Source organism: Lygodium microphyllum, chromosome 6, assembly GCF_053477565.2.
Source record: "Lygodium microphyllum isolate KBCC chromosome 6, Lygodium_microphyllum_v1.1.10, whole genome shotgun sequence".
In the NCBI taxonomy this organism is placed as follows: Eukaryota; Viridiplantae; Streptophyta; class Polypodiopsida; order Schizaeales; family Lygodiaceae; genus Lygodium; species Lygodium microphyllum.
This window is the reverse complement of record NC_141140.1, coordinates 60,002,569-60,018,006: the sequence shown is the minus strand read 5'-3', so window position 1 is coordinate 60,018,006 and position 15,438 is coordinate 60,002,569.

The following is a 15,438-nucleotide window of genomic DNA, read 5'->3' as shown; positions in this document are numbered from 1 at the left end:
TGCATGTAAGTCCAAAATAAAATCTGACATCAATAGTGCTATGAAACCTAACACAGGCTCCAAAGATGTGCATCTTAATTGGTCTATTCCATTATCATTATTTGTACATTTGTTTGGTTCATGTGAGGTTGTGAAAAAAATGAAGATTACTTATCAATGTAAGTGTCCACCCGAGGAATGGGTGAGTCAACTATTGGGTGAGTCATGGCAGGTAAAAAGAATAAATTTTGATGAGATGATTGAGTGTAGGGTCGACCAATCAGATCTTACATTTAGGTAAATATTTTTTACTGATTTGTATGCCTTGATTTAATTGACATATATATTACTTAGATGAATTGTTGTGTTAGTTACTTTGAGTTACCATATTTTTTGTTTTAATTATAGGTATTTCATAGCTAGACAAACTCTGTGCATTCACTTTTGATATAGAACATGGTAACTTTTACGAGGGGAGTGGATTAGCTTGGATCAAGATAACAGAGATGAGCCATATACAAATCTCATAGATGTGGTTATCTTGTGGAATGGTCATAATCCTTTTGTAGTTAGCATAGAGAGTCATTGGCCCATTTCTTTTCTGAGATGAGAAATCCAATTAATGTCCAGTGAGTCCCTGTGCAACTTCTATTTCAAGTTAGATAATAGAAAGGTCATGACTTGTAGTGAACAATCCCTGATATGTAAGCAATGTGCTTCTCTACATATCCTTGAGATAGTGGAATCCTTGTAAAATTTCTTATAAAGATCCAAAAAAAAACTTTTATGTACTTTTGATTTTGATAATTTTGGTTTATTGTGATCCAAGCATGTGAGTATATATGTTGTAATTAGTCAATCATACTAGTTAAAATCATGATTAAATCATAGGCTGGAGTTCTATAGCCTTTGGAATATTGTCTTTGCATAATGATTGTAGCTCATCTCTTCTACTCATTTTTTGAGCACTCACTCTGCTGTTGGAAGGAATGAACATAAGTGTTGGAAGTATTTAGATTTTTGTTGTGTTTGAAGGTCTATTAGATTTTTTTCTTAAAAAATTCTAATATTTTCTCTATTGAAGCGTTTGTATATTTGAGTAATTTTGATGGTGGCTTTAAATTATTGACAAATATTTTAATTTGAAAATTTAAGGTGAAAATTTTTATGAGAACCTTTTTTTAAAACACTTGATACAAAAAAGTTAGATCTCTAAACTCATTTTGACTTTCATTCTCTACTTCTCTATGTATGTGCTCTCCTTTCTTCTCTCTCTCTCTCTCTCTCTCTCTTTGCCTTGGCTACTATTCCTGCCTTTGGTGCATGGATTAGTTCCACGTGCTATGCGCCTATAGGAGATCAGATTTACCCAAGGTTTTGCATGACCTTGGATTTAGAGAGTTTTCCACCATGGTAGAGCCCAGCTCTAGCATAATGGCATCATTTTATGATGAGGTGAATCGTCTCACTTGCTCCATTTTGAACTCTACTCTTAGGTGGATTCCTATAGATTTTTGGTATAGTCTATATGCTCGATTGAGCCATCCAAAGATAATAAATTGAGCTCTAGTGCATGTAGGGCAGCAACTTTGCACTAGAGCTATACCCACCTCATCCTAGGACCACACCACGATGGATCTCATCAAGCGTGATGTAGCCTTTGACATCTATATTTTGTGCATTGATGTGTAAGAGGATAGTGAGGAAGATACTGACACACCCTCTTAAGCACAACTACAGTATTTCAAGAGGGAGCCTAAGGAAATTACTCTTGATCTAAGCGAAGAGGGAGTATAGAGCTCACCTATTGTACACCCACCTCCCTACCCTATTGAGATGCTGAGCAATAAGCCACACCTTGCTTCTCTCCATGCCGTCACCATTGAGGGGGTTGAATACCTATTCATACAAGATGTGTTGGAGATTTTGGGGATAAGAGAAGAAGAACTATACTGTATCATGCTGTGTGATGCACCAAATGATTTTATAGATTTTGATATACAAGATGCCCCACCACATATGGATGAGGTTGCTCAATATAATGGCATGAACATGGATGACATTTTTGCCATTATGAGTATCCAAAAGTAAATTGAGGATGCAATGCCTGAGTACCACATCTCTAACTAGGACTTTGAGCGCTTGCAAGAAAGTCTTTTAGGTACTCGATCCAACTATACAATACCTTCCCAAGCGAGAGATATTATTTCATAAGACATGTTCTCCTACTTTCATTAAGAACTTCATGAAGTTGAGGGCACTAATGAAGGCTGGTCCCTTCGAGACCATCTTGACCAACTCTAGCTTGGAAAAAACAATGTTGCTTTGATGTTTGAAGCTGCTCTACTTGTTCAAAAACACTAGGTATGACCCACTTTTCACGAACACTACACAACCAACACATGAAACAACACAATAAAAAAACTATGCCCATTGTAGCTTCAAAAACATCAAAAATACGTACCAAGTAGAGCATCTCACATACCTTACACAATGTTCAAAAAACATAAACTCAAGAAAAAAAACAATAGCCCTAAATTCTCATACCTCATAGAACTTTGTTACAAAACTCGACACTTCAATATCCAAGTTTTCAATCACTTTGACCAACATGATAAATCTCCTCACATTTGCGTGTGACCCTTCACTCTTCTCATACAAATACCAACTTCAATATCAAGGTTGGGGGGGGGGGGGGGGAGACCATCTTGTTTATTTTATCTCCTTATATAGGTGTTTATAACACGTTCAATATATTTGATAAAGCTTTTTAGATTTCTATTAACGTATCTTCGCACTTCATATATTTAAGTGTTTTTTTCAAAACATAATGCTTAAACACATCATTTATGCTTTTTATAAACAATAACGACTTCCTTTCTTTTTTTCTTTTCAACAAGTTGCCATATATTCCTTCTTCACCATTTCCACCCGGATCCTCGCCCTCAAGAGTTCTCTTTTCATGGCTTATGTCTTCATACACATTGCCTCGGGTTCTCCACAATTGTCTTTTCTATCTTGGAGCTTCACATTGAAAATAGATGACAACACACCTTTTGATCATGTAATTACTCCTTGTCATCATGGTGTTAATGCTTCATAAATCACTATGTGGATTGCATGATCCACAGCAAAAGAGGATGTTATAATTAGACTTCAAAAATACCAATCTTACGATCATGAAGTTCCCACACTATTTCATGTAGGCATGCACATTTGCGTAGGTGAAAACGTAGCAGAAGAAGAAGCCACTGCCGGCAACCATAGTTTATGCTCATTTAGTCATAGTACTCACCTTAGAAGCATATAATTGTAGAAAGCTATTATATCGCACTCAGTATCTCATTGGACATGATAATGTTCATGACATATATTAAAAATATTAGATGGCATATTACTGATAAAATAGATGAGTAAGTTAGTGATGATGCATTCTTCTAGCTCTAGCATTCACCCTTCATTGAATGCCCTTTTGGGCAATGATAGTCTTGCGGTTCTATACCATGTCGTGCATTCCATTATTTGGCACAAGACAAAAAAAATTATATCCTTCCCTGCCATAACCAATCAAATCCCCCTTCTTTAAAAACACATGTGTCGACAATATTCTCAACTTAGAGTTACTCTTTCAGTTATGTACTTGTAGCCGAATCGATGTAACTTGTAATTTTGGTCTCATATAATCACAAATGCTAAAGCATCTCCCCCTCCATTATATTTCATAGTAATACCAATCCTCTTATCTTTTAGGCAAGACATATGATGAGACTAATGATGATATGAATTCCTGTGACATCGATAAAGATGTCCAAAAGACACTGCTCCACCATGGCTAATCACATGATTAGATGAAAGCCCTAGCAATTTTTGATTAGCAAGGTCCACCACTAAGAAAACTTAAATTTCACGTCCATAATTTCAGGTATTCTCTTGGGGACTACTTATCCCAAAGCATAAATTGTTGCTAGGATGAGAGCATAATCTCAATTCTTTGCAAATAGTTTTTCAAACCAAGCTGATTGACTGCATTTATAAATTGTTGATAAAGCTAGATCTCCACAATACTCTCTTTCTCTTTTTGCTTCTTGGATGATTGATCTAATTGAAAAATTAGCTACTCTTGCACTATCATTACATCTTGTTTTTGATTCATGCAATGTATCCTAGTAGAAATCATGGGGGATTCACTAGTAGTAATAATAAGGAGACGTCACCTGCATGCAAGAAATATACGCAAATACCCCTTATCTACCCCCTATTTATGGGACCTTACCTTATAAAATGTACCTTCATTCCCTTAAATAACCCCCTCCCTTACACTCACGTGGTACCATACAGTAAACCCTACTGGACCCCCCCGGGGTAGAAATATGCTATTGAACAATAAACTCCATGCCCAATCATTCATGACATTGAGAATAAATGCTAATTTTTATTTATGTGATGCAATCAACAAGCGATGCTCCACAAAAAAAAAGGATGCACTTGAAAATAAAGCGCCTAACCTATCTACATGTGCATGTGTGTCATGCAAGATGCAAACACAATTCCTGGATCAGATTAAATTCTTAACCTCACCTGTTATCACTCAGCAAAAAAAGAAAAAGTACTCCACTCCTCTCACCCAAAATCTCATAGTCACTTTAAGATGCTGACCAAGTAAACAACCCATCTTACAATTGGTGGCATCCTTCACAACCCTCAAACTCACCCAACCACCTTTTCCACTCAACTAGAGGTTCCTAACTCAATGATGAATATCCCAACTCTCGTGCATGTAAAAAAACTATGTGTGCACAATGACATATTCTCTCTCAAGTGCATGTGCATCTAAAATTTATTGCATATAGCTATAGCAAGCATCATACTGTGCTATTGCTCAACAATGGTGCAAAACGTGCATCAACCCAACCCATGGCATTGAAATAATTGATAAGAGCAGGAGATGAACCTTGAATGTAGTGTATTTGACAAGTGCAATGGGAAGTGCTCATGAACCCATAATCCTTGTGATGTTAAAGAGTATCGGCAAGAAAACATACATGTTCCATGATATTTGGCAGCTGGCAAACTCCAGCTCCAACCTATCCAAAAAAATACCAAACTTGACGAAGGCCATCAAGTTTCCCATTCAAAAATCCAGACAAAATAATCATAAGCTAATCATCCTAAAAAAGCTAGGTACAAATCACAAAACAATCAGTCACACAAACAATTAAGCTAATAGAAAACCAACCTATTCGTAGCTTTTCAAGGGGTTTTCAATTTTTAGTAAAAATACTTGACAATATGGACCACCATTTTTAGACAATGGTGGACAATTATTCTCAATAGACAGGCCATCATTATTGACCACACTAGGGCTACCATTGTGTTGGCCACATTAGCATCACCCACAATATGCTCATTAGATTCGAAAGAGTGTTGAGCTCTTGCTCTCATATGCATGTTCTTGATAGAAAGCTTGGAACATGCCATGGTTGAGACAACGTATGATGGAAAAATGAAGGGTAGAGTGAAGAATAATGGAAAAAAATGAAAGGAGGGACTTGAATTAAATACAAAAATTTTAAATTTATTGTAGTATAAATGAATTTTCAAACTTACTATAGTATAAATGAACTTCTCTCTCTCTCTCTCTCTCTCTCTCTCTCTCTCTCTCTCTCTCTCTCTCTCTCCACCCCATCCCTCCCTCTCTTTGTCTCGCGCCACTCCCCATCATGCTCACTCTCTCTAGGCTAGTATATGTTTCAAGTTTTGAAAATTTCAAATCTTTGTCTTAGGATTTCAAAATCAACTTTTCATAATTGAAATTTAATTTATTGAAAGTTTCAACCGTATCTTGTATTTTAAAGTCAAATAAAGGACTCAAGTAGGATAATCTTAAACTTCACTCTCTAAGATAGGCATTGTTACATTGTTCCTTCTCCTGAGAACTGTGGTTTAAGATTAATAGACCCAAAATATAGAGAAATTGATATCAATACTTTGAAAAAATAGTTCAAACCTTTGAAATGTTAAACATAATTTACAAAATCTTCTTTTAGCCAAATTCAAATAGATAAACTATCTAAAGCTTAAGATAGGATTGTTAAAGACATCTCATGTGTAAGGTAGGACTATTGACGAGTCATATCCTTAGTACATGTACTCTCTCGTGCACTCTAAATGCATCAAAATTGTACTCTTTATCTAGGTTTCCATTTCTTGCCATCTCTCTCTTGGGTTGCCAACCATTCTGCATGGTGTTGTCTAGATGTGCTATTTTCATATCTTACTTTTCTCACTTTATATATAGGCCTACTTATAGATTCAGCTTGAAAGGTTTTGGAAATTTTTTTCCTCATATTGTATCTTTAATCTCCTATACTAGGATTGTAATAATTGCCTCATAGAATTGGAATCATTGATACCACTTCCATGATTAGTTGCCTTTTGAAAAGCACAAGGAGCTTGTCAGTGAGAGGCCAGTGAGATCATTCCATACCTTGAGTCGACCATACTACTAAACTCCCTTGATTTGCAAAGTATGGACCATGTGCCTCAAGTATATGTTGCATAAGAAAGAGAGATTAGAAATAAAAACAAATTCGCAATAATGATATATTTTGATAATGGTAACAATATTGACCATGTAGTGTGTTATGTTGTTTGAAGTCCATGCCGCCACCATAGAGTTGTGAAATTTAACAACGATCTCTTTAAATGTATTGGCATCACCATCCCTAAACCTCAACTTTTATCAGAGAGCTACTAATCTATCTAGGTGTATCCACACTTCTTCCTTTGCAATCCTCATTTATCTCCCATTGCTCCAATCTAGAACAACAAGGTGCAAATTTTTCCATGCTTTATACTTCTCTAGTTGTTTCAAAAGTATATTGCCTCCCTCATCTTGAGGTGGAGATACAAACTTTCTAGCCTTGGGTCCGCTAAAACATGGTCTACAAGGGATATTTCCACTCTTGCCCTATTTGTTCTCATCATTTTTTATTTTTACTTGGCCTCCATGATGCAATCCTTTGGAGAGGACTTGTTCTACCTTCATGTATGTAGCATGAGCTTCTAACATAAGCTACATATTGCATGTGAAGCATACATATTCATATACTAGCTTTTCAATTATTCTAGCCAAACAATGCAATGTTAAAAAGTGAATCCTTATCAAAAGCATTTCCAAAATTGGGTGCCAGTTTGGATTCATTGGGACTAGCACTCCATTTTTCATGACTTTTTGATCACATGTCGGAGCACCTTGTTGTCATATCTTGGCAAGCCATTCCATCTTTCCATCTTTCCTTTTCTTTCTAGTTTGCATACAATATATGCATGTAAATTTTGCATTTGCTGCATTAGATAAACTAAACATACACTTTATTGTTTTTAAATCACTTGCAAGATGCCATTCAACTTGATAGTCCCCAAATCCTTCAACATGTAAAATTGCTCCATGATTTTACTATTGAATAACACTTGGTATATTAGTGAGGTTTTAAAAAACTTTTACTTCATAGTCCTCCTTGGGTACTTCAAATGTTGCAAGCCACCATATTTCATTCTCTTATTGCACACTGAAGTATAAATGATGGTTTTCATTGATATCAGGATCCAATGCTCGATTTATAAGTGTTATACTCACACGTTCAAGTTTTTGCCCCTTGATAATCTCACTCTTATAAAGCTTGAGGACAAACTTAGCCTCTACATTCTTCCAAAGACATATTGTAGAACTTAACCATAGCCACATGTATCCAACACAAAGTTGTTGGATGCATTCAATACAAATGTAACTTCTTTGGAACCATACTTCAGTATGTGTGTGTGTTCCAGATGTGTAGGATTACCAATCAGTTCTAAAAATTTTTCAATTAGTTATTTTCGAGCCTTCTTCATGTGAAACAGTTTTGGTAGAGGCACTACTCGCTTAGTTTTGACGACCTACTTAAAACCTATATCCAATTGTTGATAGAGCATAGTGTATGATGTAGAACTCATTCCCACCTTGTCACATAATCCCTGTGCATCTGTAGCAGTAAACAAGTTTCTTACATCCCCAAGACATTGTCAAGCGTTTTTGCAAAAAGTGAAAACCCCTAGCCTAATTGTAGTTAGGTTTGGTTTTTGTTAGCTTAGTTACTTGTGTGACAGTTTGTTTTGTAGTTTCGTAATTGGATTTATTGTGGTTGTTAAGCTTAGGATTTGTTTCTGCCATTTTTTTGATTTGTTGAGTGTAAAACTTGATAGCCTTGGTCGAGCTTGGTATTGTTTTGGATAGGTTGGTGCTGGAGATTGCTAGTAGCTGTCGAACATTGAGGAACAAGTTTGTTTTCTTGTCGAGACTCTTGCACATTATGAGAATTATGGGTTCACGAGCACTTCACGATGCACTTGTTGTTTGTTACACTACACTTGGGGATCATCTCATGTTTTTATCAAATATTTCCATGCCGTGGGTTGGGTTTATGCACATTTTGCACCATCATTGAGCACTTGCACAGCATGAGGCCTGCTGCAGCTATATGCAGTAAATCTTAGATGCATGCGCACTTGAGAGAGCACCTGTCACTGAGCACGCACATTTCTTGCACACACGATATTTGGGATATTCATCACCAAGTTAGGAACATTTGGTTGAGTGTGTAATGTGGTTGGGTGAGTTAAAGGGTCGTGAAGGATGTCGCCAATTGTGAGATGGGTTGTTCTTATCTGGTCAACATCTTGTGGACCATCATTTTCTAGAGAGATTGTGAGATTTTGGATGGGTGGAGTGGAGCATGATATATTTTCTTGCTGAGAGTTGAGAGGTGAGGTTAGGGATTTAAATATCAAGGAATTGTTTGCATTATGCATGACACACGATCACATGTAGATAGGCTAGGCACAATTTTTTCAATGCATACATTATTTTTGTGTGTAGCATTGATTGATTGGTTGCATACCACGATCTAACATTGCATATTTTTCCAAATCATGAATGATTGGGCACGGAGTTTATTTCAAAAAACCATATTCCTGCTGTTGAGAGAGAGAGAGAGTACAAGAGAGATACACAAGACATGCTCCCAAAGAATGATTCATATTGATGTAGAGTTAGTATATACAGGTGAGACCCAAGTCAAGTGAGAGATGATATATATAGTTGTAACATCCCCACTCAGCTCGCAAGTGTCCTGCTTCACGTTTTCAGCAGGGTGGACGCCCTAATCCAGGTAGTAAATCTTCTCGTCTTGCTTATCCTAACAAACATTGTTCTTATTGTGATAAGAAAGGCCATGTGGCTTCTGATTTGCTGGGCACGTCAATATGATGAGGAGCATGGAGTTACTACAAAGCAACCTCGCTCGTCCAAAAGTTTTCCTCCTTGTGATTATTGTGCACATACAGATCATCCATCTCGTCGTTGTTATAAACGCAGATATGATGAAGAACGTTCTCGAGCTTATATTGTTCAACAAACTACAACTGATGATGATCACACTCATCAGGAGCTCAATTTCGTCCATTATGATATCTCTCTAGAAAAGGTACTTCATGTTCATGATGGTTCTCTATTCATCGTTGATTCAGGTGCCACTGGAAACATGACATACCAATCGCAGTGGCTTCACAATTATCATTCTCTTCCTGTCAAGAAGTTTGTTTACCTTGCGGATGATACGACTTGTCAAGTCAAAAGAGTGGGTGATTTATATCTGGGGACTGTTTCATCCACTAGAATATTAAGAGGAGTTCTTCATGTTCCAGATTTGTAAAGAAATCTTCTTTCTGTTGCTCGTCTAGTTGATCTTGGTTTGTTTGTTGGCTTTGATCATAATCAATGTTGTATAGAGAAAGACAGGCATACTATAGCAGTGGCTCCTCGACATGGTAATCTATTTGAGCTATCATTGAATGATACAGTTGCAAATGTTGTTACTGCCCCTGGAGATGTAGATTGCAAATTATGGCATCAACGATTTGCACACTCCAATTTTGCCAAAATTCTTGATCTTCATCGTCATGGTCTTGTGCAAGGTATGGATCTTAAATCTCATCCACGTATGGGAATATGTGAGTACTGTGCACTTGGAAAACACCATCGTTTGCCTTTCCATACTTCTACTTCATCACATTCCTGTGCTCTCTTGGATTTGGTTCATACCGATATTTGCGGTCCTTTTCCTGCCTCAAAGTCTCAATATCGATATTTTATAACTTTCATTGATGATTTCTCACGGTACACACATGTCTATCTTCTTCGACATAAGTCTGAGGCTTTATCTATATTTAAACAATACAAGATAAGTGTGGAGCTTCAAACTGGATTCTCTATAAAGACGCTTCGCAGTGACAACTACGGTGAATATGTATCCAATCTATTTGATGACTTCTGTAAGGATCAAGGTATTCATCATGAGTTTACAGTTCCTTATTCTCCTCAGCAAAATGGTGTTGCTGAGCGCAAAAATCGCACGATTCTTAATGCTATACGTTGCATGCTTATACACTATGGTTTGTCTCGAAAGTTTTGGACTGAAGCACTTCTAACAGCTGTTTTTATTCAAAATCATCTTCCAACTACTGCACCTGCTGGTAAAATTCCTATAACAATTTGGACAAGGAAGACACCTTCAGTCTCTCACTTTCGCACATTTGGCTGCATTGCTTATATTCATGTGCCCAAGGACACTCGACATAAGTTGGATCCTCCAGGTTTGAAGGTTATTTTTCTTGGTTATTCAGATCATTCCAAAGGTTACAAATTTTATGATCCTTCTTCTCAAAAGGTTATCATTAGTCGTGATGCTATATTTGATGAGAAGACTATGGGTGGCACATGGTCATCAGATGTTTCAGATGATACACAATCTTTGCTTAGTGCATTTCCTTACTTGCTTTGTGATTCTACTAATTCTGATGATCATAAACCTCCTTCACCTCCAAAGAAGATTGATGAAAATTTAGAGATCTATGTTGATCTTCCTATTGAGATAGAGCATGGATTCTATTCTATTGAATATGATGTCTTTGATGATACTATGTCTGTCCAAGAGGATCCAATATCGTATATGGAAGCTATCAATTCGTCTCAAAGGGATCAATGGCAAGAAGCTATGCAAGTTGAGTACAATTCTTTAATCTCCAAAGGTACATGGATTCTTACTGAACTCCCCCCAAATCGTGTTCCTATGCAATTGGCCATGCCTGTATGTCGAGAGAAAACAAATAAGATGAGATCGCAGAATCTGCAAACCATGATCAAGACGAGCGTAGTTGAGACGCATGACAATCAAAATAGGGATATGCACGTAAGAATGACGAAAAGTATTGAGTGACTAAAAAGAAAGCCCGAAATAGAGAGGCGTAACGTGCAAGACGAGATGACGCATAAGAAAAGTGCTATTTCGGTCGAGCAAAGAATGTGAACGATAATAAAACATCGCTAAAAATAGCAAGATGTTTGCTTGTCGTAATCAACATCATTAATGAAGACGAGCGATTAATAAACTGTAATTGGAGATTAACAAACTGTAATTAGAAATACAATTTTTAAATAAAGAATCGCAGATTTGAGCAGAATTGCTGTCTTGAATCCTGAACTGTCATAACTTTTGATCCAGAACTCCGATTGACAAGCGGTTTTGACAGGATTCGAGAGCACAACGAGAGCTATGCACCTGGAATTGGTTTTGTTTTTAAAGACAAAATTAACTAATACTTCTAATTTGAACAAGTTCATGTATCAAATCATCACTTGTGCAAAGAATTCAATCAAGTATAAACAATGAAACAACTTATCTTCCTCCTTGTTGCTATGCATCCATAGCTCTGATACCATGTTGAGAGAGAGAGATAGAGTACGAGAGAGATACACAAGACATGCTCCCAAAGAATGATTCATATTGATGTAGAGTTAGTATATATAGGTGAGACCCAAGTCAAGTGAGAGATGATATATATAGTTGTAACACCTGCTAGGGCACATTGCATAAAAAAATGAGTTCATATCCAGAGAATGTTTATTTTGAAGACTCAAGGATCAAAGGAAAAGGTTGTACGTTTTACATCACCAGGAAGTATTTCTTGAAGAAAAAGAGAACATGTATGCTGAAAGTGTGTGCAATTACAAGAACAATAGGCCAAGGAAGGGAATAAGTCATCCAAGATAAAAGATGGAGAAAAATTATGTGATTTACAAAAATCAATATTTTTACCCATTTTTGATGCATTTTTGCAATTATGCCTGCACATTCTTGTCGATCAAATGCGTTTTGATCATTTTGAGTACTCGAAAAACTATATTTAGAGTTCATATGACGAAGTTATGATCCAAACAAGTTGCAAATATGCATAGGGAAGAAAAAATGAAAATAGTGAAAAACTGTAGAAAAGCAAAAGCCAAAAGCTGAAAGCAAAAAGCCTAATGTATGTGAGAAAACTTGTGAAAACTATATAAGGATGAGAAAGAGAAAAGCAAGGGGCCTTCCCCCTCAATTCCAATTGTATCTTGTGAGTGAGGAGAGAAGAAGGTCGCATGCAAGAGTATACTCTTGATGTGCTAACTTGTGAAGTCGGAGAATTTGGATGTCGAAGTGTTGGGTGATGGCCCGAGATTATCAAGGTATGAAGTTTCCATGATGTTGGATTTGTCTTCAAAGTTTGTTTTGATTTTTGTGCGAAGTGCTGGTATTTTCAAAATTTGTGTTTAAGTGATGCTCTACCCGAATTTGGGTTTTAGTTGTCTGAGCTACAAGAGGCATTGTGTGTTTTTTGGTTTTGTGTGTGGTTCGTGTGGTGTTTGTTGAAACATTTAAATTTTTTGTGTTGTGTTGTACATCTGACAAAGTCAATTTCCCTAGCCAGCACTCCTTAACACCTCGTTATCGGGTTGTGAGTGAGGCCTGCTCTCAATCACCGCTCGCATAACAACGTTCACTTGCAACACCATCCCGAATATCCCTAAATTTACAATTTTCCAATGTATTTTTGTCCATATCCTTGCTAAGGACTTTAGCAATAGTGTCATTCTTTGCACGAGGAAACATATTCCTCATTGTAGCAGATAGAGTATATATCTGTCTATGATATTGTCAACTTCCTTTGGTTAATTGGTGAATTGGTTAAACTAATCAAGTGCACTGACGTGCTTCTTTGGTTTTAAAAGTGGGCCCAATCTCCAAAGTTTTTATGAGCTTCTTGTTTAGGTTTCTATTCTTCTTCTCCAACTCCATAATTTTAGACTATAACTCAATATTCTATAACTGTGCTCTCATGCATAACATGTTTAGATAGACATTGCTTGTTGTAGGCTTTGATTCTCCCTATCCTTCTTAGCCAACAATCAATCTTTTTCCATCAAAGAATGCACATATCCTTGTAATCTTGTAAGCATATTTGTCAAGGCTTGATGAAACCTTGCTAATCCTTGTGTCACAAGTCTATATGTGTATCCATACAATCCTTCGTTGCCTTCACAAACAAACTTTACAAATTATGTAAGTCCATTAAATTGTGGTGGCCTTTGAATTAGTGGATCAAGTGGATAAATGCATACATTGATCCAAAGATCTACGTTTTTTTCCCTATATATATTATTTTGTTGCATCTTATATCTTATTGCATCATCCTTTTCCACAATTCTTTTGAACAATGGTGTATATTCATCCTCCAATTGGAGGTGAATATCTCTCTTTCTCTTAGTATGTCTTGCATCCGCGTTCTGCAAAGAAAAATGTATGATAATCTTAACTTAGATTAACATTCAAATCACACAATTATATCTCTTTGATTCACTATATCTGTATTATTCTTTTACCTAATTGGATCTTGACTCTTTCACTTGATTTCAGTCATGGAAGACCCTAATCAACCCCTAGTTAGCCTCTAATCTTATCTTGGAATCAACTTCTAATCAGGCTCTAATTTTATCTTTTGTTATATCCAAAACTCTCTCTCTCTCTCTCTCTCTCTCTCTCTCTCTCTCTCTCTCTCTCTCCAAGAATTGGTCAAAGATTATTAAACACATTTATACAAAAACTTGGATAGTGAAGAACAATAACATCATCTTATCTTCTGCCCAAATGTACTCTCTATCACTCTATCACTCTATCACTTAGTTTCTTAGTTTATCTCACACAGTAATATAGTTTCTCTCTCTCTCTCTCTCTCTCTCTCTCTCTCTCTCTCTCTATACATGAATTGTTGCTGAAGGATTAAACAACAATTGTGAAGAATAATAATATAACACAAATTAAAAAATAAAGATATCTACATTATTACTTGATTTCTTGTAATATAGATTGTTGAAGAGGAAGATTGCTTGTAGTAGTGTAGAAAGTGTTGTAGATGGAGATTATTTGATTTCAACAAATGTATCAAAACCACTCCTCAATGCTGTTTTAAAACAGTTCATATATAAGAAACCATCCTTTGGAGGGAAAGAGAAGAGTACACAAAATTTGGGATAAAACTAGAGCTTTTAGAGGGAAGGAACAAATGCCCAAATTTGGGCATATACTTGTTCAAAGAGATAAAAATTTACAAGGAAACTCTCGAGTAAAAAGGATATCCTTAGGTAAAAAATAATCTTAAAATATGATATATATGTCAACTTATACAATTTTTGTAACTTCCACCCTTTCAAAGCGAGAATAAGATGATTCTAATATATTTAATGTTGAAAATTCATGAGGGTATTAAAGAGTCGTATGTCAATGATTGGATCTATTTTTGGAGAAAATAAAATAGTATTTTTTAGTTGTGAGGATTTTGAGAAAAAATGATCTTACCTATAGTTTGGGGATAAAATAATAGGTGAATTTTATTAAAAATACAAATAGGAGATTTGCTTGATTGTAGAAGATCTCTTATAATAATATTATTTTGGAATCTCCTGAGAGAGAGAGAGAGAGAGAGAGAGAGAGAGAGAGAGAGAGAGAGAGAGAGAGAGAGAGAGAGAGAGAGAGAGAGAGAGAGAGAGAGAGAGAGAGAGAGAGGTGAGAGAAACCCCTTAAGGGGCAAAAAAGAGAGTCCATATTTCTCCTAATGAGAGGTGCAGTTATAACACTTAATTTATGGTGATGCTTTTGTTGTCCAAATTCATAGTAGGCTATTGTATGACATGGTCCAAAATGTCTTGATTCCTAATTGTTTTGATTCCTAATGAGTTATTTGAGAGGTTCTTTTAAAAGTCTATAAGGTTGGTTTTTATTGTTTTTTGGGTGTGGTTAGAATGGATCTTCCAATGTTCATAGAAATTGGGCCATGGATGTCTTAATATCTATCTTAGGACTAACTTGAGAGAGTTTAGAGACTCTGTAACCCGCAAGTAACCATGGAGAAAGCCTTACCCCCATGGTGGCCTTTCCACCAATCAACCTTTAGCTCATTTTGAGGTGCTTCCTCTATAAACCCAAAGGCGTCCTTTAGTAGTTGACCAAAAATCAAGTCGATGTATATCATTATCTACCACTCAATGTT